Source organism: Chaetura pelagica, unplaced genomic scaffold (genome assembly GCF_000747805.2).
Source record: "Chaetura pelagica isolate M959 unplaced genomic scaffold, ChaPel_1.0 scaffold386, whole genome shotgun sequence".
NCBI lineage: Eukaryota > Metazoa > Chordata > Aves > Apodiformes > Apodidae > Chaetura > Chaetura pelagica.
The window spans coordinates 2,662,167-2,678,896 of record NW_009953703.1 but is presented as its reverse complement, the minus strand read 5'-3'; the positions used below and the strand labels follow the sequence as shown (position 1 = coordinate 2,678,896).

Genomic DNA, 16,730 nt, shown 5'->3' with positions numbered 1-16,730 from the left:
ATTATTAAGCATCTCATTTAATTCTAATGGAATTTTTATTCTAAAGGCTACTTCTGCAGAAGAGAAAGTTTTCCCCTTTTTTTCAGAAGATTAGTACTCACAGCAATAAAGAAATAAAAGAATAATTATCAGAGAGGACAAATTATCCATTTATTTGTATCCCAACAACCCACTGTATCTACCAGACCTGACTCTGAAATTGTATTCATCTTCCTTTGAGGAAAAAGTAGCACCTTGGACTGCATCAGTTTCTTCATTTGCCCCAGCTGGGAAAGAAGAGCAGACACACACTTCTTGCTTGCTCCTCCAGAGGTTCAAGTACAGGCAAACACAATTCCTGTCTCTCTTAGGGCTGCCAGTCTCTCACTCAAGAAACAGCACTTAGAGTAACAATCTTTTTCAGAGTAAGATTACTTCTCCTCCTCCAACCTTTCTCTTTCAATTTTAAACCTCAATTACAAAACAATTGCTTTCTCAAGTACTTCTGGAAAATCTAATTTTTTAAGATTACAAGCTATTCAGTTGTTAGGGACTGAAAACCTTTCAAACAAACATCAACTGCTTTGAAGTCCAGTACTTAAAAGGCTGACCTAACTCCAACTAAATGAAATTTGAACTACATCAACAGGACAGACTCATATGAAATACCAGAAGTACCACTTGCACCATAAGCATAGAAGTTGCTTAATATTCTTAATCTGCTAGTTATATCACCTATCGCCCATTAAAAGTAATGATTTTCTGACTTAAAAAAGGGTTTCATCTGAAACATGAGAGGAAATGCATAGCAAATTTATGTCCTCGGTTCTGTTGCTTTTACACCATCCCTTTAAAGCCAAATTCTGCATTTCTATAATCCAAGCAAAGCAGGGGAGAAAGAAGAGAAATTGTCAATTAATTTTGGACTCACAAACTTGACAGTTGTTCAAAGCAGCTTCCTCTGCTATTTTTACTAACCTCAAAACTCAGCATACGCTATGAGCAGCGTTATGAATCACTAGGGTTTTTTCTAAACCAGTTCGGATTTAATCATTTCACAAAAGAGAAAAGTAACATGATGTTCTATTTCCTTCACCAATATCCATGGAATTAGGCATGGCACTAGAGGCAGACCCTACGTATGAGCTTCTAAGCAAGATTCAGGATCACAGCCTACATGAGATAAAACAGAGTACAGAAGCACTTTGAACAGAACGGTGAATGAAAAGTTGAGATGTTTAGTAACTGTCAGTAACCAAACCTCATCATCTGCCTAGTAGACAAAAGTTTGTCTCCGTATGGAATAAGAATGAAATCAGGAAGGCTTGCCAGAGCTCAGTAGTGCTGTAAACCACTGAAAACAGCATCCAGAAGTATTTTTAGGCTTAGATTGTCAAACAGCTGACGTGAATGGAAGCCGAGAGGATATATCCAGTATACTAACTACTATAACTAAAACTGTGTACTAGTAAATGCTATAACCAAACCACTGCAGTTTCTTCCAGATGTATATTTAAAACACATAGTGTACTTTGGGATACTTCTACTTGCATATGGGAAATAAAATAAATAACGCTAATATAAAAATACCTATATAGTTTTAGATTTTCTAACACAAAACAAAGTTTGAAAGACATTAACAAAAAATTAAGATAAACAGATCTCAGGAAAATAAAACTATATATAAAGTTATATTATATATTAAGTTGTATACCACACATGTTTTTTTCAGGTTTTTTTTACAACTCTTGCTTCCAGACACTGTAACACAATAGAATTGCTCCTGTACTAATGTGCAAACCTTCTTTGCTCTAACCTTTTGCCTTCCAGAGAGGAAGAAGCAAAAAAGCAAGGGTTTTCTAAGTAGCCATTAGATTTCTCCTAATGTAAAAATGGGAACATACTGTTAAATGTAATTGTAGGACACGAAAGGTTTGGTTTTGTTCTTCCACTTTGAGTTGAACATCATCTCTTCCCTACCTCAAATTTTACAGTGGGTGCAATGGATGCATGCCACCCTATCTCAGAAGGAGGACTGAGGATGATCTAAAAAGACAGAATTCTGAATGATCCTGATTATTTTTTTAATAGATGAAGCTAGGAGGAAGAAATTCAAGAAAACAACAAGCAACTACATTAAAACCTCCTTCAAGGTCCTAGGTAGCTTCTTCTCCATTGCAGTACGGTACCTAGAGGCAAAGGAATGGAGGAGACATTGGAGGACAGTACTAGTAACTTCTTAAATTACAGCAGCAAGATTTACATGGCTTGATTGCTTCAGTGAAAACCCCACCTCTAAAGTATGTACAAGCACCTTCTGGAAGTATCTTCATATTGGGAATGTCTGTCTTTGAATCAGACTGACTCTTAGGTTCATTATTCTGCTGTTTCCAAACAGCCACAGTGCTGAGGGCATAGTGCTTAGTTTACCCTGCATGCCCATTTATATTTTGTGGCACCTTTGTAACAGTGAATAGGTAACATACCCTAACCAGCTCTTTTATTTTTTTTTTTCTTTGCATTTCATGTACTTTTTTGCAAAGTAAAATCTTCCCAGCTATTGATCTTACCATATGTGAAAGGATTTCTGTTGATTGCAGTGAAGTTAATGAATACCAAGTATCTCCCAAACAGAATCCTTTTATTAACATCTTCTGCTGACCCCGGATGTTGACTTCCCTTATCTTCAGTTTTTCAGTATCACAAGACACGTGAATGCAAAAATAAATTCTGATTAAAATAATGGACACATTCAAACTAAAGATCAAATCTGCTGCCTTCCAGAATAAAACTGCTGTGTAACTGCAAAACTGCCTGTAAAGCACAGGTAGCAATTATCACTTCTTAAACTACAGTTAACTGTGAAATGTCTCACTTGGATGATAGTTAAACAGATTAATTACAAGCAAAGGTCAGGTTCTCATGTGTCCTCTACTTTTGATGAATAACCTATTTATACTTGCAAGAGAAATTCTGGGGGGGAAAAAAAAAAAAAAAAAAGACAGCTGAAACCCACAAGCATCAGCAAACAATTCTTCTCCTTCACAAGTGCCTTTTCTCCAAAGATTTCCAAGTGTTTTAAAAACTGACATTCTGGGACGCTTTCCTTCTGAATTAAATCAGCTTTGCATCATATTCTGTCATAAACAACCTTGCTCACTGTGCCAGGCTGCAAGGGAATTGAATTGACTGTAGTACACTAGAGTGCAAGCCCCGTTTTATAACCCATGTCCCTTAGCTGCCCTAACTCTCTTGAGAGCTTACTTCATCTGAAACCAAGAACGCATTTTTAGGAACACAGTAGCAACACAATGCAATTCCTTACTACCTAGCAGTTAGCAAGACACCACATATTGGTGCTCTTGCTTTAAATTATAGTATCTGCATGCTTATGTTTATATATTCACAGTATATTTCCAAATCAATTTATTAGTCCTACAGCTTCTTTGCAACCCAACTGTGCAAGTTGTTTTGCCACATGTCCTATATTATTGTAGCACAGGATGACTGAGTATCACCTCCTTGTTTATCAAGTGGTGTGCTACCAAGTTTGGTAGGTTTTATCCTTGATGCTTCACTTAAAGAGTCTATTTCCATATGCTTAGCTATGACAGTACTGGATTCTATCCCTCCTTTCCAACTCAAAGCTTGCCTGCTTTCTTGAATTACATTAAAGTCGTGGAAGTCCTCAGGTCCACCCTCATTTTTAAGGCTGTCATTACAAGAAAGGCTGATTGTGCTCACTTCTATATAGCATCACACGAACACTAGGAATAACACATTGAAAAGCAAAAATCAAAGAACACCCATCTTTAAAAGCACTCAAGTAATCTGCCCATATCATAATACAACAAGCCTTTGGCTTTTCCTCATTCCAGGCACAATGAGCATTGCCACTGTACATGAGAGCAGTGAAGACACTGGGACTGAAAGCCGCTCTATAAAGGAAGTCTGTTTTAAACAATTGATAAGCATGACTTGTGACAAACAAGACACCAAAACCTTCTCAGGGCTGACCTGTAAACCCAGCAGATTTACTGTTAGCACAAAATCTTCTATCCCTAAGAACACCTCTGCATGTCTTCCCCAATTCCCATCCACATGCTCAAATGCTGACTAAGCCATGTGAGGCTGCAAAGATTAGGCAAGACAACAATTCTTCTGTAGCTATTCCTCAAATCATCTACCTGAAGTTCCTCTCTACGCCATGCACTGAAATGACACATATTACAGCCTCATCACCACAGAAAAATATATCTTGTACACTCAATAAATCATGTGCATTTGATCATGAAAAATGGATGTCATAATTAATAAGCACTTTTAATTTTTAAACAAACTTAATTCTTGTTTTAAATCAACACCATATTTAGCAAACTTTTTTCCTTGTACTACAGAATACAACCTAGTATTTTGGCTTGCTTTTTATAAGAGCAAAATTTAGCAAGGTTTTTTTCTGCTCAAACTGCATTGCACCAAGAAGTCTATGCAGAAAATGAATACACTACACAGCAAGAGCAACAAATCAGGAACTCCACTAATCTCTAGTGTGCCTAAAAGTCATTCTAGAACAGCATTTGTTTCACAGTGAACTCTAACCATACCAGGAGGAGATATAAAGTGAAATTTTATACGCAGAAAGTTGTTCATTATGGTTGTAAGACAATATGGCAAGATCTACATCTCCATTCTAAAATAGGTGCCTGAAAGTTTGTATCCATCTAAGCAAAGCATCAGGGACATCTTCGTGTTTGACAGTACCAACATTCACATTGGTAGACTTCCTTAGCCTTCACGGGATCCAACTGCCCTTTTAGGCAGCTTTAAAACCTTACTTTTGAACTGTGGAGTGCTGAGCTTTGCTACAAAAACCTTCTATCTTCAAAACTTCAAGCTTTTTTCCCCAAATAAAACTACATGCTAGAAAACTAGAATAGCCCTACAAAAAATAACACCAGACTTGTGCTGACATGAAAAGTTGCACTGAACATTGGGTCAGAAGTAGAGCTTAAAAAATAGGTCTTCTTGAAAACCAAGGCCTTGTTAATATGTTCCTGATAACTGGCAGTAGTTATAACCACCTTACTTCCTGCTCAAAAAAACTTCATAAAAATTTTAAAACTGCCATCCTCCATAAGAATCTCTCCTTTGATCTCAAAAACTTCATGCACTTAGAATTCAAGGCAGGTTATCTCCTAAAATTCTCCTGTATCCTATTATTTCTCAGTAGTCCTCATTTGAAAGCAGTTTTAATTTATAAAAAGTTCTTTCCGACATCTATCTGACCAATTAAAAAGGTTACACAAAGAAACAGTCTTTACTCTGTTCCAGTTCAGCAGCAAGTGGCCTAACTGCAGCACCAAAATACAAACAAGAGTAACACCAGGTTCCTCAAAAAACACCAACTCAAAACACTTCACTCAGCTGTAAAATTACTACTGCCCATGCAACAAGATGTCAAATACATCTAAATACATAAATCACAAGCATTACAGTATTAAAAATTCTGTAACATTGAAAGTTTTCATAAGGTAAACCACAACAAATGATGGAAATTATCCCACAGATCAGGAGGTCTAGGACTATGATAGCAGCCTGCAAAATCCAACTACTACTGTACATGCAAAATTCAAAGCATGTTGTCACTATGGAAGACTTAGGATACACATAAATGTGTCAACTACTACATAGCAAAACACTACATTGCTTTGGCAGAAAATTCAGTTACTTTTTCATGTATCAAAAGCTGATGTGTGCAGATGGAGAACAAGCTTATAGCAGTAAAATCATTTTCCCAAGGCTGCAAAGAAAGCTTGGGCTATGTCCAGGATTAGAATAGTCCCTGGAGCAAATTCTTGGCCCGATCTCCATGAACCTAGCAGGATCTGAGTTAGCATTAATTCACCTTTTTCCCCTCAGCATTTAAGAATGTTTGTGAGAGTTTAAAGAGGCTGCCTTAAGCAAATATTATCTCACAAAAATGAGAATAAAGAGTTACTATTAAAAAAAAAAGCTAAAAGAGATACAAGTCTGAAAACACTTTACCTAGTTTAAGTTCAACCTATCACCTGTGACAAGCTTTAGGGCCAGATGCTTATCTGTTTCAAATTGAAATAAAGCCATGGAAGTCAACAAATCTATGTACTCCAACTGAAGACCTGGCCTTATAAATTACTTTAAGTGTATTAAGGATATTTCAAGCCTAATGATTCCATAAGCTATTACCTGCGACATTAGCTGTTAAATCCAAGTCTTGCTTTCATCCACCAGATGCTTCTCAGCAGGGACATGTACACAAGAGAACCCCATGAGGATCTCTTAGTGGGAGAGTAGCAGGAAATCTCTATTTGAGTAGGGTTTGCTTGAATCACAAGGATTCAAAATAACAAAACTGGATCATTTTGCTGCCCACATCTCAGTATCAGACAGTTGGAGGATTTTTAAACATGCACAAGTAGTAACTGCAGGTTTCCCACAATCAGAACTCACATGGTCAAGGCACACAGCTGTGAATTTTACCTCCTTAACTAACAATCTGTACAAATTACTTTGTTGACCTATTTTTTCATGGCTAGAGAATTGTTAAACAACCTCTCCTTTTCTTGTTGCAACTAATTACACACAGAAATATCAAGTCACGCTAAATAAAAAGGAGGCACAGTTTACTATTAGCTTCTCATGTGCCACAAAGATGAGCAAATAAATTGGCTCTTTTGGGTACCATTAGTTCCACATAGTTAAGACACTATGTTAGCTGCAGCAGAGAACAGTAATACTTCTCTCAAGTCAGGAGGTAGACAACAGTCCTCCAGGCATACATACCTCATTCATCCTCCTACAAAACAACAAGCTAAGACTGATGCCTTTCACCTGCCTTTCTGTATCCCCAGCAGCATGCACTTCCACACATACAAATTGATCAACGTGAAACAATGCTAGTATGGGCTGCCTTATTTTTTCTTTTGTTTAGCAGCTTTCTTGTAACTCCTTAGCCATGTAGTTAGGAAGTGACATGCCACCACAGCAGTCACTAGCAGCTTTGTCACTAGGTTCTACAACACCAACCAGGTCTGATGCTAGTTACGTGGCTCACGTCTTTCTATAATTAATTCAATTCAAACAAAATGTGAATTGAAATGTTCCACCCCACTACAGATCTGTTATTAAACATCTGAAGCCATTTATTGCTTTGAAAGAGCGTTCTTATTATGGAAGGACCACAAATCATTCTTTTGATAAAGCAAAGTAACGTATTGTGTTTCCACAAAATACTGTTTCTAAGGAACTTTTCTACTCTGGACTTCAGCACTTCAAGTATACCTTAACCTCTCAGTTGTCTATCAGGCCTAACAGAATGGGGAATGCATGGAGCTACTTTAATTTTCCCCAGCTACACTTAGTTGACTCTGCAGGCTACAGTTCCATTCTATTAAATTTCCCACCAAATTATAATAAATCTTTCCTCTAAAATTTGAGAGTTTTCTTTTCAGAGCCTGAGGAAATACTGTCATTCTTTAGCCATTTAAATTTTTTATTGAAAAATGTGCCCTGAGAACAATGCACCTAGAGGTGTATTTTCTTGATATATTGAAAAGATACATTATACTTAACAGTTCCTTGATGCATAATCTTTAATAGCAGAAGATAGTCTTCATATCTGATGGTAAGAAACCTTCCTTTAGGATTCAGCTGAGAATCCTGTTCTGCAGTAGAACTTACTCATGTTCTCAGCATCACACCAAGCATGAAAATGGCCCAGAAATCTCTCCAGAAATGCAGAGTTCACAGCGCAAGTACCAAACTCCACTTATTCTGCAGTAGTTCCTGAAAGGTAGATGCCTCTTGTCTAACTATTTTTACAGTATTTGTCAGACTAAACCTCTTCCTCTGCAGTTTTGCTGTCTAGCAGAAATATCAGCTGGCTATTTCTGGTCACTCTTCTTTGACTAAGCACTGACTAATCTGCTTCTTCCAACTCTGAAGTTAAGCCTATCTGTCCCTTTTCTGTAAATCCTAAGAAAAAGGAACAGTAATGGGTCACAAATGAAAGTCAGAAGCTACTTAAGAGCTCTTTATGGTTTTTCTGAAGAAGGCTGGTTTGCAAGTGAAGCTTAGTGCTTATTAAAAGTTATCTTGCCTTCCCCAATCCCCAGACTTTTGGTTTCAGTCTCTACCAAAGTCTTAGGATAATCTTTACTTGAACAAACTAATTTGACCAAGTTTTACTACTCATTTAACACAAAGCATCAAAGTTTTCCAGTCTTTAAACCTGAAAAACATGACCAACTGACACTACGGTTGCTTGACAGGATATCAAAATCTATGTATACAACAAAATAGAGATCAGAACAACTGTTCTTAACATCCAAGTACCATTCCTTCAACAACAACAAAAAAAACAAACAACTCAACCTCACAGTATTTTTACCTTGTTTTTATTTCAGACTATTGTGTGATATTTTCAGTAAGGTACAATAACAGATTGATCAAACCACTGAGACACATTGTTTTAGCATGCACAAGAAATACATACCACTACAGTAGACAAGCACAACTGTTTAATAGTATCATAGTATCACAGTTACATCACAGTTTATCACCTATAAGTTCCAAATGAAACAACAGATTAATTTATCAAACAGAACTTTTCACAAGTTCATTACTAACTTGCTTTCTCTCAAAAAGTTCTATAGCATGGAACAAACAGGACTATCTAGGACATGGGTTTGATGCTCTTGCTGGTGCTATTTTCAGAAACTCAGTTAATACTGAGTCATTAGCCTCAGAAGAGGCAGTGCCACTTATTCAAACATCATCCTCTATAGTAACAGATCTTCTCTGCTACCACCCTATACATACCCACAGACTCCCAGATGCTCCCACTTCTCATCTAGCACTACCACTGCTTCACCAGAGCTGGCAACAGGGAAGCATGTCTGTCAGCCAACCAACTGCAGCTTCTGCTGCAACATGTTGTAGATCTGCTGGGAGATACACTGCATTGGAAAGAAGCAGATATTATTTATGTGATTATTTCTTTGCTATTAAGTTCGTCCTACAGTGCAGCCATACAAAACAAAGATGAGTCATCTGCAAATAGAATTCTGTACTGAAAAAGTATTAAATACTAACAAGCTTCAAACTCCAGGGAAAGGATTTCAAACACCATTACTGAAAAATCACAGAGAGCAAGTGCCAAGAAGTTAACACCAAGCATTATCAACCTCTCCAGTAAAGGAAAACAGTTATAAATGTTACAAAACTAATTAAATCAGGTGAAAGTTTACATTTTGTTGTTTACATTTTGTGTCAACTCACTTAAAACACATGAATATTTTTAAATTTCTGGCAGAAGTAAAGAAAACGTAAGGAAAACGAGCCTGTGTTCTGATTTTCATCACTTCCACTGCTGAGCAAGAAGTTTCTTTTAATTCAGTAGTACACTTTACAACCTCACAAGTTTCAAACAAAAAAGTGATACTATACAATGAATATTAAACATCTGTTTTCTTTCATTACTCTTGATTTTCTACTCCAGCATTACAAGTGCATCTTTGCTAATAAGCAAAGCAGTACTTTCTTAAATTGGAAGAGCAGAGAAAAATTCGTTATTATATTGAAAATCAAGTTCTACTGGTGTATCAGGCATTCATAATGAAACATTCTGTGTGATATACCAAATAAAGCAAGAGCAGCAATTCAGGCTCATACTAGAGGATCATTTAAACTCAATTTTACATTGAAAAAGTACAACAGTTTTTAATGAACAACAATTAATACCAATCATATGCAATAAACCTAATATTCCTTAATTTTTAAACTATTTTCATCTACTTGTAGCCAAGATACATTTTTCACCCACCACAGGCTAGAGAGATGGCTGTAAGGCATGTCATGACCACACCACTCAGTTATGGCCAAGTGGCAAAACTAGAAACCTCCCAACTGAGTGTTCAGTTCTTCATTTCCTGCATACAGAATTCAGCCTCTGCTTAGGTCAGTCTGTGACAGCACAGTATAATTCTCTCAGAGACAGGAGTCAGATCCATGACACCAGCCCAATTACTTAACACTGCCTAGTTATCTTGTTTACTTATTTGTATTTTGCACCTTGCTACATAAATGTGTTCTCATATTTGGATCCTCTGAATCATCGAATGCAAAGCTGCCTGTAATGCAATCGTAGCAGAGATCTCATGGCAAAACAGAAGACCAAATTTCAAATGCTTAAAACTTCCTGATATAAAATAAATATATCTTGGATTATGTACATTATATTCTTCTAATATTGTACAAATTATCTAATACTATAAAGATGTTAATTCATTTAAATGGTTTTATTGTTCTTACTGGTCTAGATACTGCACTGACTTATTTCATATATTTGCACACATAAACAGCCTCCCCCCACATCTCAAAACTGAAAAAGAAAATAGCAAAGGAAACAAATGGGGTTAGTTACTTTTTATACTTAATAGCCTAGACTTAACATACTTGCATGTTCCTCATTCTTCATGAAATTATGTTATAGTGCTAGTTTCTCCTCAATATCAGTGCCTTGTTTTAACTTAAAAATTCTTTGGGATGATATTCCCTCATGAGAAAAGAAGCAGTACTTAGTACAAGGAATAATACACTGCAATTTTCTAATGCAAAAATAAAACAGTTCAAAAGGTTAACACTTCAACACAAACTCGATTGTTTTAATAAACTTCCACCACAGCAAAGATTTTTTAAAGTGTTTGCTGTTCAAATATATAGACAGAGATCATTACATAGCCTGTTCTAGATTCCACAGACTTCTATCATCATTTTGCCTGCCAACTAAGGAGAAGATTTCATGACGTGTGAAGCACTGCGGATTTTAGACCTACACTTCTGTTCAACAGCTATCAGTCTTCAATTTGACATCCATATGCTATTTTTTCCTCCCAGGAAAGTCACATAAGAGTTTTGTATGCCTAAAAAAAGACAGGCCGTTCCTGGCCTCTCATTTCGTTTCCATTGAGTGAAAAATTGCATTTTGCTGTTACTAAATACAGACTGACCTATACAAAAGGCCACCTTTCGTCGGTGCTGCACAGGCAATTGATTTTTTTGTCCTTTAGCTCTTACATATAACATAGTTAGGATCAAACTCTGGTTTTGCCTGTGGTGTAGCAGTTATAACGAGGACAAGAAGGCTGTCCAAGTGCCACCAGTATCAAAACTCTACCTTGGGAATTCAAGTTCCATATTTCATTAACACTTCAATGGCACTGCAGCCCTGAAGCATCTTTTTTAACTGATGTAATTAAATGCCCTGAAAAATATGCAAAAGGAGGGACCTGTAGGTTATCACACAGCAGTTCCATTCTGTATTTAGCCTTTACTTGGTTTTAAGTGTCTGCATGGTACTGTGACTTAAAATGTACTTTTCTGAATAAACACAATGTTGTCATGTTCTCTACTGGGGAGTAAAAAAAAAAAAAGAAGGAAAAAAAACCAACACAACAAAACACAACAACCTCTCAATTCTTTAGGAGGGAGAAATGCAATTCTGTATAGCTCCTGGAAGAGAAAACACAAAGACTTTTCACATGGTCAATGATCCTGGAGAACTCAGTTTAGGTACCTAGCTGAGAGACTCTAAAACAGACCTGAGTTCTGAATGCCTGTCACTTGTCTGAAATTCAGTGACCTTTAAAGAATGTTGTACTGGAAATCCAAACTGTAGAACTATGTACCTTCACCTACACTCTTTAGTAGCAGTAGTAATAGTATTATTCACAACTGGCCCAAGGCCTAGTAAGTACTGTGCAACCATAAGGAACAGCCCACATTAATTTACTTTTTCAAGCAAGAACAAGAATGAGTCACTGGGAAAAATTACATTTCTCAATAAATTAATACAGTCATTCCCCAACTCAGTTGTCTATATAGTATGGCTGAAATGAGGATTGACAGGTTATATCAATACATCCCCATCTGAGCATCCAGAGGATACCACCTCCAATAGCTCAATGTTTACACCATGTAACTCCATTTGCAACGCACTGGAGTAACATAATAGGGAAGGAGAATCAGCACTCATGTCCCACAGCTAACCAAAATGAGATTTTATGGCTCAATTTAGTCCTTCCAATGAAGAAAGGCTACATAAATCCATACTTTCTAAGGTTTATTGGCATTTGAATCTATCTGTTAGAGTCTTAACTGGGATGAAATTTTAATCTGAGAGCAACATCTAACTTGAAATTTCTAAGCGTTTGGACCATGATTTCAAACAGAGTGCATCTCTAATCCCAGTATGTGGAAGGTCACTTTAACAAATTATTTTTCAGTAATTCATTCTGAAACACAAATTATTTTGTATCCAAAACCAGAATGTCAGTTTCTTTGCATTTACTTGTCATATCTTATCCACATGCCAATAGATGATCCTATAAACTACTTCCACTTACAGAACTGTATCTACCAAGTTTCCATCTGAAAAACTGTACAGATTAATAGAATTCACCTTGTCTAAATTTACTACATCAAGCTGAACACTTACCAGGACAGGACCTCAAATCATGGACCTATTTAGTTGCACTCAAGTTTTCAGTTATTTCTATAAAGCAAAATCTTCAAGCATGTCTGTGGTGACCTACAAGGAGACATCCCTATAGCAACCATGAGGACAGACTGCACAACCTGCTTGCTATCTCCCCAGCATTATGCAAACAGACCAGCATTAACTCTGCCCGTGATGCAGTGTGCAGGGCCCATTGAGGAGTGCTCTGACCACACTGGGACAGGCAGCAAGTTCCATCTCGACCGCTGCCTCAGGAAAGCCCTTTACAAAGCTTACATTTACAAAGGCACACATTCTAAATCTTTAGTCAATCTCTGGCTACAAAGAGAGCTTTTAGTGCAGAATTTAGTCTATACATTGTTCTGCTATATGGATATGACTACTCCATTCACTGTGAAACAATTTTAGCCTATCAAACCAGGAAGATGAATGAACAGACTGCGTTGTGTGAATCATGAGTCTACACACTGGTCAAGAAATACTGGATAGAATTACTGTTTTCTGCTTTGACAATTTTATCAGATATCAGCTGCTTGAGCAGAAATTAAACTGTAACAGCAAAAGCTATAGTTGTATATTTTTCAAAATTATGTTTTAGTAACATAAATGTCAAGAAACTATGAACAATGGGTTTCAAAACACCAACACTGCAGTAATCCCTCCTTCTCTGTTATTATTCTGAAGCTATACTACACATATATATGTTGAAAAAAGTTGTTCATATTGTGTTTTCACTCTTATATTATTGTAAAACAGGAACAAATAATTATATTAAATTTATTATTACACTACTTACTTAGGGTGCTACGGAATAAATTAACATTAATTTTACTAACTTCATCATGCCCAGTCTCAGTTTATGACTATACATTTATAAAAATTTAAATCCACTTAAATCCATAAATTTAAATTTGATGGGAATTCTACATGCATGCATGTTTCAGGCAGCATTGAAAAGTGAAATTAACTTATTTATCAGGCATTCCTCAGTACCTGACCATAAAAGTATTGCACAAAACACAAATGTCAGAATACCCATAACTGAGTCTAAGCGAGCTTAAGTTTCAGCTGCTAAACACAATACCACTGGCCTCAAGGATCTTAAAAATTTAGGCCTATAACGATTTTAATGCAGCCCTGTGCTGCTATATGCTGGAGAGCAACACCTTCAACATTCAAAACCAATGACACCAAAACCATTACCACAGTGTGCAGGAGCTGTACTTAGAGACAGCAGCCGAAGCTTCCAAATGGTCTTTTATGAACACAGCTTTTCTGTGGTAAAGTTAAGTACAGTAAGTACTTGATAGTAAGAGATTTTTTCCTTCAGATACAAGGAAAAGTTACATGTATGGTCTGTGTAAGTCCTACATCTCAAATAGCAGTGAATGAAAGATGATAATTTCATTTTCCTTCAAGCCACCATTCCACTCCACATGCAACCTAGCCCAGTTTAGCTTTCCAAACCTAAAGAGACCAAACATGTTTTCATGTGTATGTCAGCATTTCACCTTCTGGTTTTTGGTATTTCAAGCCACAAAACAGCCCTACCCAGACAGCATGCATACCATATATCTGTTACATAGCAAATATATAACACATATATAGGTATATCATAATTTGAATGTATACACCTTTATAATATACTACAAACAAATTAATATATAACACATATATAGGTATATCATAATATACTACAAAAAAAATTTTTAACAGGCTAACAGAGTTCAGATCAATTAATCTCATGCACCACAGATCATCACCTAATAAGGAAACTGCTTTGTCTATTCAGATGAATGCAAGATTTATCAATATGTTCAATATTACCCAGTGAAAGAACATCAAGAGTTCAGCTGGGAAATCATCATAATCCCAACAAAAGAAAACATCTCCTATCAGGCAAGATAAACCATTCCAACTGATGCCAACACTAGAAAAATATGGCTTTGGAAACAGCCAGACTAGTCTTGAAAGGAAGGGTGGTGATCAAGCTGCATCACTTAAGGGAGGGGGCAAATCATAAAAAAGGAAAAGGGTTAGGGTTAGTCTAGTTACAAACACTTGGTTGGAAACAGAAGCTCCTGAATCACTTCCCCACTCTCTATACAGACCATGCACATGGGTATCAGTCCCCTCAGTATTTTTCTTACATGTCACGTCCCCCATTTCTTCAACTATAGTTATTAAGTAATGTCAGTACCCTGGCCTTCTATCTTTACTGTATCATGTGCTGCTGCAAAAGCAGCACCATAAGCTAGCACTTCCAGGCAAGTATTTTGAAGCCTGTACGAAAATAAAACAGAAAATTACAGAAAGAATGTACAGAAGAATCAGAAATAGTAGTGAGAATAGAGTCAGCGTAGCCCAACAATTAGCACAGCAGGTCGCCCTTTTTCACTGAAATGGAACATCAGGGCTGTATTGCTAACACTTCACCATAACAGACAAGAGGTAAAATGGAAACAGAATGCTATAAATAGCAGGTGTTTGCAAAGAACTGGCAGTGTCAGACACCCCAAAGCAACAACTAGTCATTTATATCAAACAGGCAGCAAACTCTGGTCACTGGGCTTGCCTCCTGCCTCATGGATTGGCCAGAAGAACCTGCTGCAAGGACAGAACAAAGGAAGAGAGCACCCAACATGAGGTGATAAACTGAGCAGAACTGCTGAAATTGCATGGGGGAGCAAAGCGATTCTAGAGAAATCACTGAATTTTCCTGAAAGATGAAAAAGTTTTAATACTAAGCATATCAAAAGCCCTGGCAGTACTTCTGTGGTGTACAAATTAACTGCCAACTGTCTATTAAGAGATTCCATACAGATTTAATACATATCTGTGTGCCGATTCCACTTGTATTCATCATAAACTTAAGTCTCTTCAAACCACAAGGAAAGCTACATTCCAAAAACACATAATTACTAACTGCTGATTCAGTAGTTCAATGTCTATCCATTCCAGCTGAGTATGCAGACACAGTATACCCAGGCAGGGACTAACTTCTGTGCTGGTTTGTTACAGGGTTTCTAAACAATACCAGAGTACCACAAATAAGGAAAAGAGAGAATAAAAGCTTTCCGATAGCTTAACTGATCTTACAAAATGTTTCTAAAGAAAGAAGTGTTTTAGTTATCCAGATTGTACTTAGGTCTTGCAACTCTGACAATTTAAAACGTAAAATAAAATTATGCCATTTCTCAATATTTCCTAAAATTATATTGTTAATAGGTAACAATGTTATTTTTAACATAATATTTACTTCTATTTTGCTTTACTAACAAACACAGACCATTGTATTTTCGTGAAGCAGAACAAAATGGAAACTCTGATGTCTGGCTTTCTTGGTAACATTCAAATTTCTTACAGTGTTAAATTCTGCTTTTAAGTGTTCCTTCTCTTTTTGAATCAAATTATTGTACCCGTGTTTCTATATATATCTCTCCAGGTAATATGTTGAGTTTTCAGAGACCATTTGGTCAGATTCTTATAATCTCTCCTGGGAGCTGACACCAACTTCCAGCAGCAGGTCATACACTGCAGATTAGAATAATAAAACACATGCTGCTGTAGCTTCAAAAAGAAAAACAATGCAAGTTTGTCTTTATCAAGCTGAAGATTGATGTTCTCAGACATCTTAGATGTCCTGTCTTCTAAACAAAGCTTTTCTATTTTTATATATAAACATGTAAATTCAGTTGTTTATGTTGGTTTTTTCCTTTTTTGAACAGAGAATGTGCCGTTGCAAAGATTTTGTTCCAGATTCCACATTTCTTTTTGTTCTTACAGTAAGGCAGTGTTAACTGACCAGGATAGGGAGCTGGTATTTTACTAAAATATATCTTCATTTACACAATGTAGCTTTTTTCCCTGTTTTGAAATCAAATAAATATATTTCATTTTTTCCATATAAAAGCAGTTTAGTGGGTTTTTTTCAAATTTTTTGTGTAAAGGTAAACCAGACAAATGTCTTGAAATTTAAAGAAAAACAGTGGCTTATAAAGAATCTGGCAATACTCCTACAGATCAGCATTGTGTTAGGGTATCTGTCAGTGTAAGATAGATAAATGATATATTTCTCCCTTACAATTCACTATTCTTTATTATAGCATTCCCACTACAAATCCCAGATGGATTAAGACTTGTCATATTTGACCTATTTGGTTAAAGGCAATCCACTGCATAATGATTTTTACAC

At 36.5% G+C, this 16,730-nt stretch overlaps 1 protein-coding gene across 1 annotated transcript in view; it reads right to left on the bottom strand.

Moving 5' to 3' along the window:
• Positions 1–16,730, bottom strand: part of TMEM163 (transmembrane protein 163) — a 91,274-nt gene that overhangs the window by 68,368 nt on the left and 6,176 nt on the right. The window lies entirely within an intron of this gene.